Consider the following 14,669-nt stretch of genomic DNA (forward strand, 5'->3'; position numbering starts at 1 on the left):
CCTACCAAATAAACGAAGTTGAAAAAAAAATGTCTCAATATTAGAAATTCTATTATTACATTGGTACTATACCATGGAGGCAACGTCAGAATCATATAATATTTTAATCATAGTAGAATTTTCTTCAAATTTCTGCATAGACAATCGCTTGGCGACGGCAGAAAGATCAATCGAAACAATGGTGCGGTGATGTCTTGTACATAACCATTTTGATTTTTATTAAAACTTACTAAAATTCACAGAACAAAAAAAATATTACAATATAGAAAAGAAATGCATTGTAAGAACACGGATTTTTATTAGAAAGGGGACACGGTTAAGCCGGAAAAGGATGACTATGTGAGATCGGCTTACACGCGCTTTGGCATCAACGATATACCAAATCTGTTCGAAAGTCACTGAAGTTTCTTCACTTTATAATTCACATTCACATGGCTTCTCTTAATCTCGACACTTAACACTTATCGCACAAGTACACCATCCAATGCTGATTGGTAGTCAACTATTAACTTCGGTATGCTAGCTTTATGATGTTCTAAATTCACTCATACAGCTAGATAACCAAAGAGAACTTTGACACCGATTGTAATAAATAATCTCCGATCCAAACGGGACAAGGGTCCGGGGTCCACGTTGGCACGATTCGGTACACTGCAACTGCCAACGCTGCCATCGTGAGTCATCGCCATCGGTTGCATTTTGATCCACCTGCACACCACCACCTAACTATACTTACCTACCTTTACGGTACGGCTACCTCCCACGAAGTGGCATAAACTTCCGAAAAAATAGTAACAAAAAAACCGGGAAAAAATCGGTTCCGCATTATCAAAAAATCGATCTGAAACGAAAGTGTGGAACCAAAATGGAAAGATAAGCGATAGTACGTGGGCCACCTCGATACTGGGGACTATGGGGTAAAAATGAGTAAAAATAGGTTGAATTCAATTTCATTGTTTAATCATTTCAATCATCGTTTAATTGAATAAGATTTTTTCCTTAAAAACAATTCCAATAATAAGAAAAAGGGTTTTTATTTTTTTGAGAAAATAAAATTTGAGACATTAAGAAATAGAAAGATACGCAGCTAAATTTTTGTTCATTACATTCACCTATTTCCCATTGTGCACACTGCTGGATTGAGTGAGTGAGCGGCCTGTAAAGAGGAACATCGGTAAATTAGCTGATAAGTGATAATTATTGTTATTTGAAGCGCGATTTTTTTTTTCGCGCGGGGAACGGCTCCACGCTTCTTCTTGCAGCGCAGCAGTTCTTCCGATACCATCGACCGAGCGGCTGATGAAGGCAGTGACACTCACTCACTCGGTAAATGGAATTGGTTGCGGGGTTGCCGTTTGCTTTGCTCTCTACTATCGAATATCTCGTAAACAGTATTCCGTTACATTCTAATCAATTTTGATCAATTTTTTGTGTATCAATTTACTTGACTTGTATCGCTTCGGGTTTCAGACAACTCGTATATGTTGGCATTTCAACATATTGTTTGTGTTTGAATTGAGCAACTAAAGTATTGGTACACAGTGCACACTATCTGGATCAAAGTAAGAACAGTAATTCTATTACATTAGCTTGGACAGAATGATAAAAGTGCTTAAAATGTACAATTGCTATACAGGAGAATATTTCTCATCAAATGTTTTTGTTTTTTCGAGGCTACTATAGGCTGAGACTATAGACTTAATACCATGTTATTCAAATTACATACCAACAAACGAAAGGCCGTCAAGATAGCCATACAAGCTCCTTAGGTATTTTATCAAGAAGCTCCACAAAAAACATCTGTAGAGTTTATATTTGAAAAAAATATATATATATATATATATCAGATTTTATTCAGAAAGTTTTTGTAGTTATTCTCATACATTTGTGTTTCTCTAAAAAAAAATCTATAAACCTAACGTTTATCAAAGGTTCTATGGATCGTTTCATTTCTTTAGACAAATTGAAGAATAACTTGAAATATTACGTTTTTTATTCATTAAAAATGTTTTATGAATGATTTTATTTATTAATTTTGAAGGCTCGGATCTTCATTGTACGGACAATTTTTTGACACAGTGTAACTCTCAAACCCTAATTTATAAAAAATTGTAAAAAATGTAAATAAAAACCGCCGAAATATTTGCTAAAATACTGGTTTGTCTGCCTCCTATGATGGTGCTCTCTTCCGTTATTTAAAGAAAAAAGAATTCAATGTTTTTTGTTTATTAATTATTCAACTCATAATGGTGGTCTCAATTGATATACCTAATGTAGTTTAGTCTAAATCTAATTGGTAACGTCCGGAGGGAAGAAAAACTTCTAGTAATCGTTGTCGAAACACGTTAGCAGATACGTTGTAGTCAAAATATGAAAAATATTGATTGAATCGTTGGCAGATAATTCACGGACGGGCTAATTGAACGCATTATTGTTGGTCGTCGACTCTAACAATAGAGAATTGCGGTGAGAAGCCGTCTTTCTGGTGCGTATATTTGTAGCATTATTTTTGAAAACGTCGAATGTCTACATGAGAGACTATCTTTCATTGCGCACTCTTTCGCTAATATCTAGGCTAATTTTACATTTGTTGGAATATTTCCACCTCTCTGCTAAAAAATAAGTAAAAAAGAAGTAAATGTTAATATGGCTTTGCAATAATCGAAAGAGAATGTTAAGAAAGAGAGCCTCTCTTTTGGATATTCGATGGATATCGAACAGAAGAGCAGAAGATTGGAAGCTCATTCGAGATGAGATACTTGTTTTTTGAAGCGTACTGGTTTCCCGGAACACGGTCAATTAGCATATCGATACTCGGACTTATTCCTTTTTAGAAAATCGGAAAATTTGTCTCTCGGAACTCGAACTATTTCGCGTACACGCTTAAAGTCATTCACACAATTTTGTGTTTCGTTCACACAAAACGGGTCTAACCTGGAACAACACATATTATGAGTAACTGCGATGTTACTCATTTTAGTGTAATTGATGGTTAACGATTTCCGTTGATTTCATTTCACACAGTGAGAGAGCGTTCGGAAAACGGACCTAACCTCAATTATATTTTTTCATGTAAATTGAAAATTATCGCAACATTTTTATACTATTTCATAGTTGTATCGTATCGAAACATGACGAAAATCCTCAAAAAAGTCATTTTTGTTGCGATGCATGCCGGATGCAACCGCCATCATGTCGATCAAAATGGACTTGACAGTTCGAAGCAAAGTTTCTTACACATATTAAAAGAATAAAAAACATTACACAGCGACTGTACGTGTCTTACAGATAATTTTCACAGATTGCTATTCTCTCGTGTCATCATCGTCATGTGTGAAAATTATTCATGCGATGTGTAATTGACTTTAAGCGTGTACGCAATCTTCTATGATTGAGTACTTATCGGAACGAGGATATTCTTCTCGGAACTCGAACCATTTTACATCTCGTAGATTGAAAAATTTACATTTCGGAACATGGACATTTTATTTTTCGGTACATGAACAATTTGTTTTACGAAACACGGACAATTTGTTTCTCGGAACGCAGAGATTTGCTAGTAGTTTAAACAGAATATGGACCGATCGGGAACTCGCAACAATTCGTATACTGCTTCTCGGAATTCCAACAATTTGCTCGCGGATCGCAGTCTTCTCAAAACGCTACGAACTTGAGTTCTTATCGGAACGCGGAGGAAATTCTTCTCAAAACTTTTGAATTCGGAAAATGGTACTTTGGAGCTGGAGGACATTTTGCATTTCGGAACGCGAATTGTTTTAATCGAAACGCAATATTTTCTCGGGGTTTGGACAATTTATATCTCGGAACACGGACAATCTGCTACTGAAACCCTAACAGTTTGCTGCTCGGAACTCGGACAATTTATTTTTCGGTAAGGTACCCCGGGGCAAGTGAAGATACGGGGTAAGTGGGTACTATGACTGCCGATCAATCGATGAACGTTTTAAATGGTAACAAAGTTCTAGAAAGATGAAGTAGAACTATCAACGAATGCCCCCGACACAAACATATTTGGAATCCAAATCATTTTAGGCACCATGCTAATATTACTGCTTGATTATGACTTTAAACTACCGAGAAAATCTATTTCTTTTTTTTTAATTCAATGGATTTCCAACAAAATAGTCGTTTCTAAATTTATCATTGACGTGGAAAGTAAATATTTGGAGCAATTAAATAATCGTGTGACAGCGAAAACGATTTAAAAGTTTTATTTTAAGCCAAAATCTACAATGTTAACTTGCCCTTGAGTTTTAACATACATGGGGCAAGTGGGACATATTTGAACAACATTTTCGATAAGGCTATTTTAACTGTTTTTAGATTGTTGTCTAGGGAAAAATTCCTTCGATACTCATATATTATATGGAACTGGATCAGATGCTGTTTGATTTCGTTGTTTAAAAGTATTGTACAGTTAATTACCAAATGTGTATTTTACCTTCAGAAAATTATCTCCCGCATGAAAAAGAGCAATGGTTATAACTCCATATGCGATATTTTTCCGCTTACAGTGCAAATAATCTATTTAAAGGTCAACAGGATTTGTCTTGTGTTTTATTATTCTTAAACTTCGCATCAGATTTACAGATTTTCAGATAAATAAAGTGCTTAAAACATAAATTGGGAATTTTGTTCTGTTACAAATGTAAAACACTGCGCATCTCCTGAATAAAAAAGTTTCTTTTGAAGTACTGATTTATGCAATAATGTAATAACGTTCTAATAAGGAAAATATTTATTCTTACGAAAAGTAAATAAAGATTTGCTTATCCTTTACATTTTACATTTACAAGACATTTGGTACAAAAGTAAGCTAATTGAAAACAAGAAAACAAAACAAGACGAACAGTAAATCGGTTGTTGTCTTATTTTCATATCTGCTAATTATAATCCCTTTCTTGTTGCCAAAACAAAGTCTGACATGGAACCAATCTCCATCCAAGATCTGAAAATACTAATACTCAGACAAAATATGAACAGTAAATCTACATTCCTCAAATAAGTTTTGTTCAACAGCATAAAACAGAATAGGTCCCGTTTGAAAGGGTAAGCGGGTCCTACAGGTGAAATTATTTCTTTCACTACCAATATTTTTTGTAATTGAATAAATGGCTTCCAACACGTCTACACTTCAACAATGGAAGCATATAATGATGTATTCGTGGTTAATGTTCTGAAATACCCTGTTTTCTAAGTATGCGTTAACAATTTTGCTGAACTAGCGTTTTTTGGGTTCCACTTGCCCCGGGGTACCTTATCTAATTGTTGAACTGTAGAAAGCTCAATATTGTCCCGTGAACCATTTTCTATGCAATATGATCGGCCTTCACTTCGTACTTTAATGCAAACAATAATATAAACATGATCAAATCGTTTGTCACATATGGCCAGTGCTATCGGTAGGTGCCTTGCTACAATTATTGATTATTGGATCTCAAAAGTAAAACATGAGTATCACTAGTGTCCAATCTACGAATTACACCGTAACAATGCTTATGTTAATGCGAATGAGAAGAAGATGGGGGTGAAAAAATAATTTTCAGTGAGAAACGAAAACAAACCGGCTGGCTATCCCATACTAGAATCCAAGATGGCTGAATCGTGAATTTGGCAGATTGGAACACCTAGTTGTGTATTCATCTTGGTCTGGACCAGGATTGATAACGTTAGTAACCTTAAAATGTTAACGACTGTTGAGGTGAATCTCTATATAAACATGAGTTTGCTTTTCCGTTTCTAAAAACATGAGTTTGATTTTCCTTTGAGGTATTATTTAACTCACGGACGGATGGACCAATTTTCCAGATTTTCTTACTGATCGATTCGTCTTGGAATTATCTATATGAAAAAAAAGCAATCATAAAGCCTTTCGGTACAACTTTGTTGTACGAGAAAGGCAAAAAACATTTTACTGGGAAAGTTAAAAAAAAGTCAAAATACTACGTTTTCATCTAGGTTTTCATGGGCTCTGAATAAAACCATCAAGCTTGAACTAGGGTTGAGGCAGGTATTTTCGTCTTTTCGTCATAGTCTCGAAAACCAATAAAGGAGACACTTTTTTTGACAAATTCATTCGTATCAAATCTTAAGCTCATGAGATACGTTCTGCTATAATGGAGCTCTAGCGAATGGATGTTGCTTTTGATGGTTTTAGCCCCTATGACGATGGACGGAAATACCTGCCGTGTCCCTATAATCGATCTAGAGGGCGACGCTGCAATCAACTAAATGATTGACAGCTATGTAGGTAAAAAAACAACCCGAGCAAGATGGGATAGGTTTGTTTGACTAGTAGGTATATAAATATCATGTTCCAAATTCAAAATCTGACGTGACTGCTGTTCATGTGGTTCTGAAACTGAAGCTGATTGCTCATCAAAATCTAGTTACTGCTCTAACATATTGGTTTACATTACATAAGAATTCACTTAATCTGTAATCTTAATGAAAGGTGAAAAATGGTGGTGGTGGTTTTCAAGGGTTTCAACATCATCCGCGTTAAATAAATAAATATGTTTTGAAGACTGAATGTATAATAAACGTCAGCGATGATCGCCCGTTGATTTTCTCGCGGTGGTGAAAAACTTTCGGAGGTGTTGCCACGGGCAACAGTTGTGTTAACGAGCGCTAAACTGACGATTCAAAAATCTTCCACATTTGCACATTTCTATAGCTACCAAGTAGTGACTCTTTTACACTCGTGGCTCTATGTTTCACATTCATTTCTTTGAAAATTGGTCATAGGACTCAATATCCGGCGAATCAAAAAATTTTCCCATCCAAAAAGATTCTAAAAGGGATTGAAAATCGAACTCATCTGAAACCATCATGGTATACGATATTTGAAGCAAATATTGCCACCTGTTAACATGGTAAGCGCAGTTCAATGGTTCAACTAAAATTTCGGATCCTATTTTTATGGAACGGTCATCGATCGGATCAACACAAGACGTTGGCGTTAATCAACCGATTCCGTTAGCTTTAACAATTAGCACCATTAACGGATGTTAAACTACACATCAAAGATCCAAAGGCGTTAATCATCCATTGAAGTTAACTGTTCTGATAAGGTAGTGGGAAAAAATACTACTTTTCAAGTAGGCTACAAAGCAGGTGTACATAGGCTGAAGAATGAAATGAATAGCTCCTGGAAGGGTTTTGAAAACATAATTTTAGAGATTAAAAATAAACTGTTAAAGGTCCAAAACGGATGCAGGATTCATACTGTATCGCTAAAATTTCGAGCTTCCTGACATTTAGGTAAAAACGGTTTGAATGAAATCTGAGATTTGGAAGAGCCTTCCTGACTCTAGATGGGATTCTACCGGAAGAATTCCCAAAACATCATAGATAGAAAATAAGTAAATCTAAGTTTCCCTTATTTTTTTTCTGAAGGTAACTTGAAATTTACAAAAAATAACAGGTTTATTGGGTAATGGACATTTTTTGATATCCATAAGCTGGCGATACTTTCGTGCCAGCAAATATTCCCATCTATAATATTTGATGCCAGCATCATACATTTTTTATATATTGAGTTGACATATTTATCGAAGCTCAGAAAGTAATAAATTGGAGTATTTTTATTCTATCTATCTCTCGGGCAAGGTGGATCGATCAGGTGGAGGACGATTTGCGGACCCTCCGCAGACTGCGTGGTTGGCGAAGTGCAGTTATGGACCGAGCTGAATGGAGAAGACTTTTATGTGCAGCACAGGCCACTCCTGCCTTAGTCTGATAATAAATAAAAATTATATCTATCTCTATATATGAACTTAAGTTGCGTGGACCGATTTGCAAGAATTACTCACTAACCGATTCGTCTTGGGGATCAGCTGTGTTTATATATATTGAAAACATGTGAAAAACAAAGTAACCCGGGACTGCCGAGCCACGCGTTAACCGTCGTTGTCAGGATATCAACAAACAACCGAGCGTCGTCGTCAAGGTAGCCATAGCAAGAAGTAATCAACCAAAGGGTATAAAAAGGAAAATTTCCATCCATGCTAATTCAGTTCTATATAAACCAAGTAAACCAGCGAACAAGAAGGCGAGGTGCACAGCGGGCAAGGTGGATCGATCAGGTGGAGGACGATTTGCGGACCCTCCGCAGACTGCGTGGTTGGCGAAGTGCAGCCATGGACCGAGCTGAATGGAGAAGACTTTTATGTGCAGCACAGGCCACTCCGGCCTTAGTCTGATAATAATAATAATAATAATAAACCAAGTAATAAGTTGCTCCTAATAAATCTAGTTCTAACCGTGTTAAATCCGTGTTTCTCTGCTACAAATCATACCTACAAGAGGTTATGGGCACCCCGAAGGAAATTGCGCATGGAATTCCCCAGTATTCTGGTGGACCTGGTTTTGAAAACTGGAGTTTTCGCGTGAAGATGTTCCTGGATTCAGCTGGCGTGCTGCGGACCCTGACGGAAGATTTGCCAGAAGAGTCAGGAGCCAGTCAAACGCTCCTGAGGAAACAGCTTGGTCGCTTACGGATGAAGGAGGGAGCATCGATGCGGTCCCACCTTTTGGCGTTCAACGATTTGGTAAGACAACTCAAAACGGCCGGTGCGAAGTTTACCGGACTCGTACGATCCCCTTGTAACGGCGCTGGAAAACATTAAGGAAGAGGACCTCAATTTGGATTTGGTCAAGCAACGGTTGCTCGCGGAAGAGCAAAAACGTGCGGACCGCATGGACGAGACCGTCGACGACAGGCCGGCGGCGTTTGCAGGCCACCAGCGTCACAAATTCAAGGGCAAGTGCCACAAGTGCGGCCAAATCGGTCACATGAAGAAGGATTGCAGGAAGAAGAACAAGGAAGTTCATACTGCCATGAGCCAGAAAGGGGTGAGTTTTATGGTAAACCGTGACCAGCCTTCCACGTCAAACGGTGACGTCATCCATTTCAAGCTGGATTCGGGCGCAAGTGATCATTTGATGAACGGCGTACTCTTGAATATGCAAAAGGTGCTGTACATCGCGGACCTTCGCTACAACCTGCTCTCGGTGAAAAAGCTGGTAACTGATGGCGTTGAAGTGCTGTTCCTCAAGGGCAAAGCGGTGCTAAAGAAGGATGGCAATATCATCGCTACCGCTCCGATGAAGGGCAACCTGTACGAGCTTGATATTGAGGTGAGTAGCTCAACTGCTAACCTTTGCCAGGTGAAACGAAACGAGCTGTGGCATCGTCGCCTGGGGCATCTCGTCCAAGGAGGAATGGCCAAAATCGTGCAGAAGAAGATGGCCACTGGTGTCGACTTCAAGCCAGGCCAGAATCAATTCTGCGATGCGTGCGCCCAGGGTAAGCAGGGTCGGGACCCATTCGATGGAACTCGTCAACGAGCGAAGCGGCCCCTCGAGCGAATTCACTCGGACGTTTGCGGCCCCATCGATCCACCGTCTTGGGACGGATCAAGATATTCTGTATGGTTTATCGACGACAAGACGTTCTACCTGATGAAGCGGAAGTCGGAAGTCTTCGAAAAGTTCCAGGAGTATGAAGCCCTGGTGACCGCGCATTTTGGTTTGCGCATCACGAAGCTTACCGTGGACCAAGGCCGTGAGTATGGTTCGACCGTGCAGAAAGGCTTCTACAAAAAGAAGGGCATCCAGGTTGAAGCAACTTATTCGCTCATTCGCCTCAACAGAACGGCGGCGTGGCCGAGCGATTCAATCGGACGCTGGTGGAAAAAGTGAGGACCTTGCTGATTGATTCATCAATGCCGAAGTCAATGTGGTGTGAAGCAGCCCTAACAGCGCACAATGGGGGAAATGTTGCATGTTTCGGGCAAAATTCAATAACTCAAAAGGCTCAATAACTCAAAATTGTGACCAAGAACTTTTCTTAAACAAAATTTTCCCAGGAATCGAATGGGGGTAATTTCGGGTCCGGCACGCCATTCCTAATAGGACTTTTTGGACGTTTTCCCCCAACTTCCCCCAGAACTTTGGTATTATGAACGGAATGCAGCCGTTATAAGCAGTTTACGGCATATTTCTGATTGAATCTGAATGATTAGAATATTGTTGGGTAAGCGCAGTGTTATTGGGTAAAATAGTCTATATAAATATTATATAAATACAAATGGATTTCTGTCTGTCTGTCTGATCATTATAGACTCGGAAACTACTGAACCATTCGGCGTGAAACCTAGTATGCAGATGTTTTTGGAGTCGAGAAGGTTCTTATGATGCTTGGAGACCCCTCCCTTTTTTTAATGGGGGGCTTCCACATAAATAAAAAAAATTACAGCATAACTCGAGGACTAATCAAGCAAATGCAACCAAAGTTGGCATGTTAAGGTTTTTGAAGTCAGGAAATGTTTCTGTGGTGGTTCGTGACCCCTCCCCCTTCTGGAAGGGGGGCTCTCATACAAATGAAACATAAATTTCTGCATAATTCGGAAACGCAAATGGAATCAAATTTAGCATGTTGAATAAAATAGACAAGAATTGTTTCCGTGTTAGTGCACCCTCTCCTCTCTGCCAGGAGGGGGGGGGCTCCCATACTTATGGAATTGAAATTTACACATAATCCATAAACTAATCAAGCAAATGGAAACAAATTTGGTATGTTAAGGTTTTAAAAGTTTGCAAATATTTCTGTGGTGGTTCGTGACCCCTCCCTCTTCTGGAAGGGGAGGCTCTTATATAAACTAAACATAAATTTCTGCAAAATTCGGAAACTAATCAAGCAAATGGAACCAAATTTGGCATGTGGTGGATATAATAGGCAAGAAATGCTTCCATGGTAGTTCGTGACCCCTCCCCTTCATGGAAGGAAGAGGGGAGGCTCCCATACAAATGAAATCGAAATTTCCACATAACTCAAAAACTAATCAGGTAGATGGAACCAAATTTGGTATGTTAAGGTTTTTGAAGTCTGGAAATATTTCTGTGGTGGTTTTTGACCCCTCCCCATGCTGGAAAGGGAGGCTCTCATACAAATGTTATTCATTGCAGCTAAAGACTTAGAAGATGCGATTGAACACTTGAATGCAGAGTTGCATTCTTTAAGTAGATGGTGGAAGTACAACCAGTTAAAATTGGAAGTATATGATTATTTCGCAAAATCGTTCAATTGATAATGTCTCGGTGAAACGGTGAGGACGACACACCGCATACGAGAAATTAAATAAATCTTAAATAAATATCTGTGCACCACCACAGAAACATTTCTTGAGTGCGAATCGACTTAATGATTGGCAGGTCAAAAAAAACCGATCAAGATCGGGAAGCTTCTCATAGTCTTTTATAGTAACAATGAAGTGGTCTGTGTTCGTATCCGCACAACTCGAAAACAGCTGGATGAATTTTCTTCATGTCTTCAGCAGCTATGGTCGTTTTCGTTTCCGACGGGTTTATATGATATTTCCTTATGCGAAAACTATAAATAGGGTTTAGTGAATCGTGATAAACTAAAACTAAAATTTTGTTAAGAAAATTATTTTGAGCTTTTAATGGAATGTCTTCACTTGTCATAAGACGAGTTTGTACAATCCCCTTGAATTCCACCACTTAATTGTATCTGAAGACGACCTTACTGTTGTGGTCGAAATACGTATCTGTCAAGATACAATTAAGTGGTGGAATTAAAGGGGATTGTACAAACTCGTCTTATGACAAGTAAAATTAAGATTTAAATGGAAATTTTGCATGGTCAGTTCACAACGCTTCTCACGGAATCCAAATCCAAAAGTGTTTTCAAGGGCACACAGCTTAATACGGAAGCAACGCACAACTGTCATTTTTTATTTATTTTCAGCTTTGCTGCGTCTCAGCATGCGTAAAATAATAAACATGACAGTTGTGCGTTACTTACGTATCGAGTGGTGTGCCCTTGAAAACGCGAGAACATCTTGAATTGGATTTCGTGAGGAGTGACCTTAAAATAGTACTAGAACCAAGACTAGAACTCAATAAAATGCCGTAAAACTGATTATGGTTGATAGAAATCCGTTTTATTATGTAATTCATGGCTTCATGACCATTATTCATAGTACCGTACATTACCCATCTACTCAGAAATGTAAAATTGTATTGCTCATTTTCAAAGCATGGTTAAGAGGTAACGTCTTAGTCTCTCATTCGCGTTAGGCTCACATTCCGTAAAATATATTTGTATCTAAAATTTATAAAATGTTCAGGTAAAAATTGGAATTCAAGATTGATTTCTCAAGTTTTGAAGAATTTCTCAGGATGTTTGAAGAACGTCTGGTCGTGGTTCCGCCAAACACACTTTTGATTGACTTGTGGTACATTGTTCGTAAAGTATGTTTGTTGCACAAAAGAATCTTGAGTGCAAATGATGACCAAGTCACTAAAAATCTGGGTCAAACTTGCCGAAGTGTTCTCTGCAATACATGCGAGTTCTTTTCATTCCGTTCAAAAAAGTGTCACCATTTTTTTATTTCAGCTTTTTTGGTCACATAATCTACGTAAGGTTCGCGTATTTTTATCCACATTTACTATAAAGAATCGTTTTAAAAGGCAGTTTTAAGGTTCTTTGGGGAAAGGGCGTCCCCGCATTTTACATTTTTGATAGGGACACGGCAGGTATTTCCGTCCATCGTCATAGGGGCTAAAATCAATGAAAGCAACGTCATTTTGCTAGAACTCCACCATAGCAGAACGTTTCGCCTAAGCTTACGATTGGGTATGGATGAATTTGGCAAAGAAGCTTCTATTTTATTGATATTTGAGACTATGACGATAAGACGAAAATGCCTGCCTTAACCCTAATTAACTCGTTGTTCAAACTGCGAATCATATTATCGAAACAGATGGTCTATGATCGAAATATATTCCAATATTCAGTACCGCTCGCTCGTACCAACGCTAATGTTGCAATATATTTACCGTTCGTATCACCCCTGAAGATTGTTTGAATCGCCTGCCCGCTCGTCGGTACCGCTTGTTGTCAGTGATCAGAATGTATCGACAGTCACTCACAATATGTGTCGCGGCATGGCAGTTTCGATAACAAGCACTTTGTTGTTGATGTTGGAACATCAGTGGGTGAACATCAGTGTGATGTGGCTGATAATTCGAGAACTGACGACAACTATTGAAGCTGATAATGAGTCCATTCACGCAGCGCTTCAGCGGCCGCTATGTTGGCAGAGTCGTGTTGTTCCTTTCTCCAGAGGCTAAAATAGCATTGGAAAACGAAGTTTTCATAGGGACACTTCTTCATCTTATTTAGCTTTTATTTTCATCCTATCAGAAACAAAGAAATGAAAAGCATATGTGCTTGTTTCTTTATTTTTGTGTTTTTTTTTCAGCAGCGATCCCGGTTCATCACTTGTACATAGTTGTTGTTCTAATTAAATCTTTGGAAAATTGTATAAACCTCTGACATTAACGAATGTGTTCATTTTCATCGTTTGGTACAGACCTTTTGCTATTAAAAAGGAACACCCCACACAAACAATTACCTAACTAATGACAACGCCCAATAAGGAACCGAACAAACCTGGAGCTAGGAAATATGCCGCGCTTCATTTGCATTATTTCTACAAACTTGCTGTAAACACTGTTGCGATTTAATATTGCTCACGATCCAATCACCTGGCCATATGCGCATTCGTTTTCATACTTTCGGTTCCATTGAATGCTTAACGTTATCGTCGTATCGATCGAAGAACCGACAATGGTTTACAGAAAGGTAGATTGAAAAACCAAACATGGCTTTGCAAACTTGTTGCAAACATTGTTGAAACGATTTGAACAATGGTCACTTGAAGTATCGTCACTTACAAACGGTTTTCTTTTAAAGTGAATGCTTATCAAAATGCGAACAAATTTCAATGAAGAATAAACGGTTGTGCAAGATACTTGACAATTTTCTCCCAATGAACTGCGCGATTAACAAGCTTTAAATGACTCAACAGATGGTCTCCGGATTCATAATATAAAATCTAATTGAAGATACGAAAATCGTGAGAGTGAAAATATTTGTTTTGGAACTAGTCCGTTTCCTTGCATTACCTTTCATTTTGGAGATTGGGTTTCGGAATATCAATTGATAGCGATGTTGTAATAAGAATAATCGATCGAAATTTTAATTTCACTATACATCTCAGCAATTGAACGTCGTGTAATCGATGGAAATTGAATTGTAAACCGATTCTTCATCAGCTGCTGGTTGATTCTTCGTAGTTAAGGAACTAATATTCGTCACATCACTTCTTAATCCGTTATCACTGAAACTATCCCTTGAACTAGTCGACTTTCCACAAGGGCTGTCGCTAAGATGATTTAAGCTTCGAGAAATCCCAGCGGGTTATCCTAAATTCAGGTAGCATTCGATTTCCAATGTTAATCAACAAAACCTAAAAATCTAACGATTGGACCACATGACGAAGAAAATCACCTGCGTGGAACCCGAAACACACTTTCTCATCTTACAGCGGAGGATTAATGAATCGTAACCGACCGTGCCCGGGAAGGCTTGGCGCGGTTGACTTCACATTTTCGTGCCTCGATGCAGGTAGGTAGGTAGGTACCCATTACGAAGAACTCTCGGCGGAGTACAACCAACAGGAATGACAATAATTGACAGGTGCCAAACCCCGTGTGGCGCGGAAGGGAGTGCCGGGGAAGTAACTAATGATTTTTCCTTTTCTTTGGCTATGTTC

At 38.6% G+C, this 14,669-nt stretch overlaps 1 long non-coding RNA gene across 1 annotated transcript in view; it reads right to left on the reverse strand.

Moving 5' to 3' along the window:
* Positions 1–660: 660 nt before the first annotated feature.
* Positions 661–14,669, reverse strand: part of LOC134214805 (uncharacterized) — a 53,379-nt gene continuing 39,370 nt past the window's right edge. Inside the window, exon 3 of the long non-coding RNA XR_009979920.1 lies at positions 661–841. This is a non-coding gene — a long non-coding RNA (uncharacterized LOC134214805). The remainder of the gene's footprint in view (positions 842–14,669) is intronic.

Source organism: Armigeres subalbatus, chromosome 2 (assembly GCF_024139115.2).
Source record: "Armigeres subalbatus isolate Guangzhou_Male chromosome 2, GZ_Asu_2, whole genome shotgun sequence".
Classification (NCBI taxonomy): domain Eukaryota; kingdom Metazoa; phylum Arthropoda; class Insecta; order Diptera; family Culicidae; genus Armigeres; species Armigeres subalbatus.